This window comes from Macrotis lagotis, chromosome 4 (assembly GCF_037893015.1).
Source record: "Macrotis lagotis isolate mMagLag1 chromosome 4, bilby.v1.9.chrom.fasta, whole genome shotgun sequence".
In the NCBI taxonomy this organism is placed as follows: domain Eukaryota; kingdom Metazoa; phylum Chordata; class Mammalia; order Peramelemorphia; family Peramelidae; genus Macrotis; species Macrotis lagotis.
This window is the reverse complement of record NC_133661.1, coordinates 63150175-63159209: the sequence shown is the minus strand read 5'-3', so window position 1 is coordinate 63159209 and position 9035 is coordinate 63150175. Positions and strand designations below refer to the sequence as shown.

General features: G+C 35.7%; 1 pseudogene; it reads left to right on the top strand.

Annotated features, from left to right (window-relative positions):
• The first annotated feature begins 4291 nt into the window (after positions 1-4291).
• Positions 4292-4699, top strand: LOC141523110 (large ribosomal subunit protein eL32-like; annotated as a pseudogene).
• Positions 4700-9035: the final 4336 nt, after the last annotated feature.

Here is a 9035-nt window from a genome sequence, read left to right as displayed (position 1 = left end):
AACACTCTATATCCAATTTACCACCTGGGGGTCATTTACTACCTCTGTGACTTTGGACAACTAATAGTTTGGAACAATGGATAGATCCCCTGACTAGTAGTCAGACAAGATAGTCTCTGTTATTCATTCCAACTGTAGCTCTATGATCCTGCAATTTTGTTTAATCTTTTAAGTCTGTTTTCTGATTTATATAATGAGGGCAGTTGAACTTAGTGACTCCCAGCTCTAAATTTATGGATATAATTGATTGAATTTTGTTTCACAATTTTTATATTACATTACATAGTAAAAGATTTGACTCATCCAAGACAAGAATATTTCAGAGAGTATTTCAAATGTATTGGCAAAAGCATCATATAAGACAACCATTCCTTTCTCTAAATTACTCTAAGAACCTCTGTAAATATAGGACAGAATAGGTGGGTCACTGGATGTGTTCTTCCTGATGTCTTTGCATTCTTTCCTCTGGTCTAATCTTTCCTTTGTTGCATCAATTCTCATTCCCTGCTTCATTTGTTCTATGTTCTATATTGTTCTAGAATACCTACACTGTGATTGTCCTTAGCAATTAAGCAGGTAGTTCTCAATAAGTCTTTAATTGCAATATGGTTAGCTAAATTTATAAACTATTAATATTAACATATATATATAAAATAACTATAACTATATTAATATATGTAAAATGAGAAATGGAGAGAGATATAGAAAAAGAGAAAGTCAAATGAAAAAATTAAAGATATATATATATATACATGAAAAAATGCTCCAAATCGTTATTGATTAGAGAAATGCAAATTAAAACAACAATCACCTATCAGATTGGTAAAGATAAGAAAAAAAGAAAATGATTGATGTTGGAGAGGTATGGGAGGATTGGGACACTGATACATTCATTACTGGTAAAGTTGTGAATGGATCCAACCATTCTGGAGAGCAATATGGAACTATGCTCAAAGAGCAATAAAAATGTTCATATCCTTTGTCCCAGCAATTACAATTCTAGGCCTATATCCAGAAGAAATCATCAAAAATGGGAAAAGTCCTACATGTTTCAAAACATTAATAGCAGATCTTTTTGTAGTGGCAAAGAACTGGAAATTCAGGGGATGCCCAGCAATTGAGGAATGGTTAAACAAGTTATGGAACATGAAAGCTATGAAATACTATTGTTTGATAAGAAAACATAAATGGTCAGACTCTAGAGAAGCATGGAATGAATTATAGGAACTGATGCTGAGTGAAGGGAACAGAACCAAGAGAACAATGTACTCATCAACAACACTGTGAGATGATCAACCCTGATGGAAGCAGTTCCTTTCAGCAGTTCAGAGAGACAGGATAACCATATTAGATGATCTATGGACTATGTTATCCCAATTGTAAGGAAGAAAAGCCAAACAAAAGAAAATTTTAAAAAGCTTCATAATATTATAAACTTTATAAAAATTATATTTTATGGGGGTAGCTAGCACAGTGGATAGAGCACCAACCATGGACCCAGGAGGATGTGAGTTCAAATTTGACTTCAAACACTTGAGCAAGTCACTAAACCCAATTGCCTTGCCCAAAAAAACCAATCCTAATTCCTCATACCAAAAATGAATAATCTGTAAACATGTTTATAAAAATATGTATGTACAATGTTAACCTCACTAAAGGGAGGGGGGGTGGGAAGGGAGGCTGAAAGGAAATTTTTTAACTTAAAAATATATATGTGCATATGGATGAAACAATAAAAAAAGAAATTTTAAAAAATGAAAGAAAAAAAGAGAAAGGGTGGAGGGAGAGAAGAGGGAGAGGGAGAGAGAGAGAGAGAGAGAGAGAGAGAGAGAGAGAGAGAGAGAGAGAGGAGAGGAAACAGAGAGGGAGAGATACAGACAGACAGACACACACACGCACCCAAGCACACACAGAGACTGCTCCAGGTTCCCATCCTCATGTCCCCTTCATTCCATGCATTTTTGAACTTCTCCCTCTTCTCCCATTGCCATCAAAAAGACATTGAACCCAAAGGAGAAAAGAAAGCACTCAGTCCAAGAATTCATCCAAATGTAAATTCATCATTCATAATCTTCACAGTAAAGTCAAGTTTAGTTCTTATTCAGTTAACATCCCTTCATTACTCAAAAGTCTATTGGTATGAATGGATGAAACTTGTAGAAGGGAAAAAATCCTTCCGAGAACTGAAAATTATTCACAGATAATCAAATATAAAGGAAACAAATGGTAAGGGAAAAAAGTAAAAAGAGAAGGGTAAAGGATAAGATATTTAGGAAAAGATGATTCAAGTGTTCTTCTGAATGAAGAATGTTAAGTCACTTAGGCATTCTGGGACTTTTAGAGAACTATAACTGATGGAGAACAAATTGGGTTTTAACCCAGGATTCTGTCATCTTTGGAGTTTACTGAATCCTCAAGACTGAAATACCTCTTCCTTGTGGCAACTGTTTTTTCATGCTGTGCTTCTTCTGAGTTTTCTCTTGGTTCACATCACCCTGTGGTATAATCACTCTGAGTTTATAACCCTATCTTAAGGTCAGCCTTCATCCATAATCCTCACAAAGACTCTAGATGAGCTACTCTTTATTTGGGCATGGATAATCACATGAGTCATGACTTCTCTCTCATCTGCCCTTAACTGCTTTCATCCCAAGTTTGAAAAAAATAGCCAGTTATGGTGCTTGAAATTTAGTCAGGGATCCTTGGTGGGTCTGCTGTGTTACTATAGAGAATATTTTGAAAGGATAATAAAAGTACTAAAAAGGAGTATCATCATCAAATTATCCATAAAATATCCTACTGGAAAATATTGGCATAGAAAAAACACATATCAATATCTTCTTTTTTCTGTATTTTTGCTTATTTTCTTATTTTTCTTAAACATTTTCTTAAAAATTTCTCATTTAAATCTGACTTGGGCTATCCTTAGAAGAGTTGTGGACCAGGAGGTCTGGAACAGAGATAGCTTTGAGCTGAGGAGATTAAGGTGGGGGGGGATTATAAAAAAGGCACAATCTAGTGACAGTGGTGGTTATCTTATATAAAAGTACAATCCAATATGGAAATCTAGAAATCAGATTAGAAGAGCTGGGAGTGATAAAAACAACATTTTGAAGGTAAGGAGGTTGGGTCATGTTTGGTTAAAACCAATAGTCTAGTTCAAATAGTTCATAAGAATAAATATAGGGTAGTGACAAAAAAGGCTAGCAAGGTTGGTTTGGAGCAAAATTATGGAAGGCTTTAAAATCCATGGCAAGGGCTGGTGGAGCCAAGATGGCAGATAGAATCCAGGAAGTTCTCTGATTTCTTTGCAGTTTCCATTAGAAACTACATGAAATCATGCTTCTAAACAGATTCTGGAGTAATACAACCCACAGAAAGATAAAGTGGAAATATTTTCCAGCTTAAGATTTTAGAAGAACTTCTGGAGAGATCTGTCTCAGTTGGATTAAAAATGAGTGTAGCCCCAAAATAGGCAGAGTGCAGGAAAACCAATGGGATGTACTTAGCTGCAGTACAGATCAGCAATCAAAGCCTCTTGGTCCGGCCTCAGCAGGCCAGTGACATAGCAGGCCAGCTGAGAGGTCTCTAGCCTCATTGCAGAAGGCAAACTGTGAGACTGAGAAACTGGCACAAGAAGTACAAATAAGCCAGACCACCTCATCCAGTGGGTGAACCACCAGTTTTTGAGACCCTAGAGCAGAAAGCCAATGATTGGGCCCTTGGATCTCCAACAAAGAAAGTTTGGATAGTGTCTCCTATACTGTAGGAGCAGAACTCAACCTTAAAAATGAGCCAAAAATTCCCCCAAAGAATCATAACTACAGAAAGCTACTATGGCAACAGGGAAAATCAAAACACTAACTCAAAAGAAGTTAGGAAAGATGCCTACATTTGAAGCCTCAATGGGAAATATGAATTGGTCTCAATCCCCAAAAGTCCTTTTGAAAGAAATCAAAAAAGATTTTTAAAATCGAGTAAGGGAGGGAAAGGAAAACTGGGGTAAGGAATCAGAGTTATGCAGAAGAATTATGAAAAATGAGTGAATAGCTTGGAAAGGAAGCACAAAAACTGATTAAAGAAAATAATTTCTTAAAAAATAGAATTGACCAAATGGAAAAGCGATATAAAAGTTAATTGAAGAAATAATTCCTTAAGAATTAGAAATTGGGTCCTTCCTTTTCTCTCTCTCTCTCTCTCTCTCTCTCTCTCTCTCTCTCTCTCTCTCTCTCTTTTTCTCTCTCTTCCTTGGAGCTTCCAGTGGAGGGGTTGTCATCTCTTTGCCAGCACCATGCCTGCCCTCAGACCCCTCGTGAAGCCCAAAATCATCAAGAAGCAGACCAAAAAGTTCATTTGATACCACTCTGACAAATATGTGAAGATCAAGAGAAAGGGGCGTAAACCAAAAGGCACTGAAAACAGAGTGTGAAGAGGATTCAAGGGCCAGATCTTGATGCCCAATATTGGTTATGGAAGCAATAAGAAGACAAAACATATGTTACCAAGTGGATTCAGGAAGTTTTTGGTGCACAATGTCAAAGAGCTTGAAGTACTCCTGATGTACAACAAATCTTACTGGGATGAGATTGCTCACAATGTTTCCTCTAAGAATCATAAAGTCATTGTGGAGAGAGCAGCTCAGCTAGCTATCAAGGTCACCAATCCAAATACTAGACTGAGGAGTGAAGAAAATGAGTAAAAAGCTTTGCACATTTTTATTTGTGTTAAATAAACCCTCAAACTTCAAAAAAAGAATTAGAAATTGGAATCTGATGATTCTATGAAACATCAAAAATCAATCAAACAAAAGAAGAATATATAAATTACCTCATTGAAAAAACATCTTATCTGCAAAATAAAACTATGAGAGATAATTCAAGAATTATATTATCTGAAAGTCATTATTTTAAAAAGCACTGTAAAAAAGTACAAGAGACAACATTTCTCAAGAAATTTTCAAGGAAAACTATCCTGATATGCTAGAATCAGATAGTAAAATGTCATTGAAAGTATACACCAATCACCTCCTGAAATATAGCAACCCCTCCAAGAAAAAGCTCAAGGAATATTGGAGCCAAATTCCAGAATTATCAGCTTAAGGAGAAAATACTACAGGCAGACAGGAATAAACAGTTCAAAAACCAAGGAGCCACAGTACAGATTACACAGCCCTTAGTAGCTTCAACATTAAAGGAAAAGAGGACCTGAATATGATATTCAGGAAAGCAAAGGAGCTTGGAATACAACCAAGAATAAATTACTCAGCAAAATTGAACATAATCTTTCAGGGGAAAAGATTGACATCCAATGATATAGGGGACTGTCAAACTTTCCTGATGAATAGAACATAACTGAACAGAACATTCAATATTTAAATACAAAACTCAAGAGATATAAAAAAGTAAATATGAAAAAAGTTGTTATTCAATAATATTAAACTATTGATATCCTATATGAGACGATAGTTGTAGCTCTTAAAAATTGTGTCTCTATTGTAGTTAGAAAGACCATATATAGGCAGAATGTGTGGGTATAAGTTGATTTTGATGTAGGGGATATAAAAAAAAACTAAGGTGTGTATTAAAAGAATTGTCTCAGGAGAAAAGGAAAGGGGAAGACAAAATAGGATAAATTATGTCATACAAAGAGGCACAAAGGACCAATTACAAAAAAAAGGAAAGAAGAAAGGAGGATTGAACTTTACTCTCATCATTTAACTTAAAGATGGAATAATATATATACTCAGTTGAATAGAAAAAAATCTTACCCTATAGGGAAGTAGGAAGGAAAAGGGAAAAGAAAAGAGGAGGGGTTGATAGAAAGGAGGACAAAAGGAGGGTAGAAGAAGGAGGAGGAAGGGGGGGGAAGGAGGAGACTGATAGAAGGGAGAGCAGATTAAAGGAAATGGTAATCAAAAAGAAAACACTAGTAAGGAGGGATAGGGTGAAAGGAGAGAAAAAAAAGTATTCACAGGGAGAAAATAGGAGGGAGGGAAATACATATTAATCACCATTGTCAATGTGAATGGGATGAACTCTCCATAAAACAGAAGTGGATAGCAGAGTGGATTAAAATCTATGCTAAGAAGGTTTAGTTTTTATTCAGCAGATATTGAAAGCTTTTGTGGAAGAGGATCACATAATCAGAACTTTGTCTTAGAAAGACTAATCAGGTAGTAAAATGCAGGTTGTTTGAAGAGTAAAGAAGCTGAAGAAAGAGCAAAAGTGAATATGTGAAAAGCTCAGAAATATGATGCATAATTAGTGTCATGGTTCATTAGTTCAGTCTTTGTCAGAAATCCTAAGGCACACGTTGGTAACAGGAATGATTGGCTTACATCCTAAAATGCTTGTTTCTATTTGTTAAAAAATTCTTCATTATATAAGATCACTCAAGGTCAAAAAAAGAGAATTATAAAGGAGGAAAGACAGACCATGTAAAACAAAAAAAAATTCAAAATTATTTTAAAAATAAATGAATGCAGAAAAAAAATTAAGGACCCCTTTACAGGAGACCATGGCTAATGTACTGAGGAGCACAAACACTCAAAGGATTATGAGGTAATTTAGTACTCTCAGAAATACAAGAGGCAAGAATAGATATCTCTATCCTTTTCTCTCTGACTCTTCTCCAAGGAATATTTTAATCCTGTCAAGAGAGGAGATAGAAGAGGGCTAGAGACTGGGTATTCTGTTCTCCTCAGAGAAAAGGGGCACCAGGCTAGAAATTATACACAAGTATAGGTGTGTATGTGTGTGAACACATATATACATATACATACAAATATACCCCAAGATATATATGTATTCAAATATTCATATATACAAATATTGTATGTGCTTGTTTCCTTAAATATTATTTATTTATCTAGGGGAAGTAATTTTAAAGTTTGAATTAAAATTCTGATCAATATTCATTATTGGGGAAAAGAAAACCCCAAGTTTTATATTCAAGAATTGACTCCCTTCCCACCAAACAGCAATTACACAATGAGCACATATAGCCAGTAGCAAAGAAACCCATTTATCCAAGTCCATATCAAACCAGATATCAGAGAAAGCATACCTATGAGAAAATATATCAAACAATATAGGATGGAGTAGCTGTGTCATTGGGAATAAAGTAATTAAATTTGATCCAAAGAGAATTCTGAATCTTACCCAAGTAGAAAATGCTTACAAATCTCTGGTGTGGTAAACTGAGATTAAAGCTGTGATTAAAGTTCTACATTTCAGCTTCTTCCCAGAGTCTTTCTCCTTTCAGCAACATGATGAGAGGATGGTATGGACCTTCTCTCTCTAAGCTGAAAGCCAAAAGCACTCCCAAAGACTAAAACATCTAAATCTCTCTTTTCTTCCTTTGCCAACTCCAAAGTGCCCCTGATGACTGCTAAGGCAATCATTTTCATTGGTGAAGAGAGATTCCCATACCCATGGGTGTGGGGGCTTGAATTACACATAAATTTTTAGTAGATATATTCAGCATAACCTCATAATTTTTTATAGCTTAATTCAACAACATATGAGTAGAAGTAAAGATAGAAAATAGTGGGAGCAATCTACAGTTGGTTCTTAAAGGTCAATTAGTGGTAGCATAAGAGAACACAACTTGAAGAGAATACAAAGAAATGTGGAGTCAGATTGGTTCACTAATGGGTCAAGATTGAGGTGGGACAGGATGTTACAACTTCAGGAACGATGGCTTGGAAAAGAACTGAGAAGGATTGGTGGTCATGGTAAAGCTGAAGAAGAGGATTTGGGACTGCAAGGCAGAAATAAAAATAGAGTGACACAGATTATAATCAGATAAGGGAATTTGGGAGTTTATGTTTATAGAATTGGGACACTTGTGAGTGATGGGAAGATCAAAGGATCTCTGTGTGTAACTAAGGTGGGGGGTTGAGAAATGGTACCGGAAGCCTAGAGTATGTGAAAAATTATCATTATGTATGTTGAAATCCCTTAATATGAAGATAGAAGGTGAGGAGGAAGGATTGTGAACCAAAGACTGAACTCCTTGAGGAAAGGATAGTATTCTGAAAATTAGTGGATAACATCCACCAAAATCTTGATTAAGTTGTATATATGGCATTGTGTGAACTTCGAAGGAGCAGAGGTTACTGAGGAACTGAAATAGAAGAGAACTTGGAAACAGCAATGAGAAGCAAAAGGTGTTTTGATAATCTCACCATGACCAGTGAGTCAATGGATAGACTTGAAAGTCAAACCTGAGCTAAATCTATGTGTGACTTATGGAGCAGGCATGAAAAAGTTAATGGTGGTATATGTATGTCATGGAACACTATTGTTCTTTTAGAAACCAGGAGGGATGGGAATTCAGGGAAACCTGGAAGGATTTGCATGAACTGATCCTGAGCAAGATGAGCAGAACCAGAGAAACAATGTACCCTAACAGCAACATGGGGTGATCATCAAACTTGATGGACTTGCTCATTCCATCAGTATAATAACAAGGGACAATTTTGGGTTATCTGCAATGGAGAATACCATCTGTATCCAGAGAAAAATGTGGACTTTGAACAAAGACCAAAATCTATTACCTTCAGTTTAGGAAAAAAGTTATCTTATTATGTAATTTTGCTATCTCTTATACTTTATTTTTCTTCCTTAAGGATATGATTTATCTCTCATCACATTCAACTGAGATCAATGTATACCATGGGAACAATGTAAAGACTAACAGAATGCCTTCTGTGGGGGGATGGGGAGGGAAGCAAGAATGGGGGAAAAATTGTAAAACTCAAAATAAATAAAATCTTTCTTTAAAAAAGAAGCTAATGGTGGAAAGAATGGGTAACTGCTTAACATGAGATAGTGGTATGGCTGGGTTAAAGGGCATGGGAACAAGGGACTGGTCAGTAAAGGTCTGACAATTTTAATTTTCACCACTGGATGGTCAGAATTACTGGATAAGGAGGATATGATGTAGTAGAATTTTAAAAATCATTTAAGAATGAATTCAGTTAGTGTCATTCCTCAGGGTTTGGCCTCTCGTGGTGTTATGAAGTATTTTGA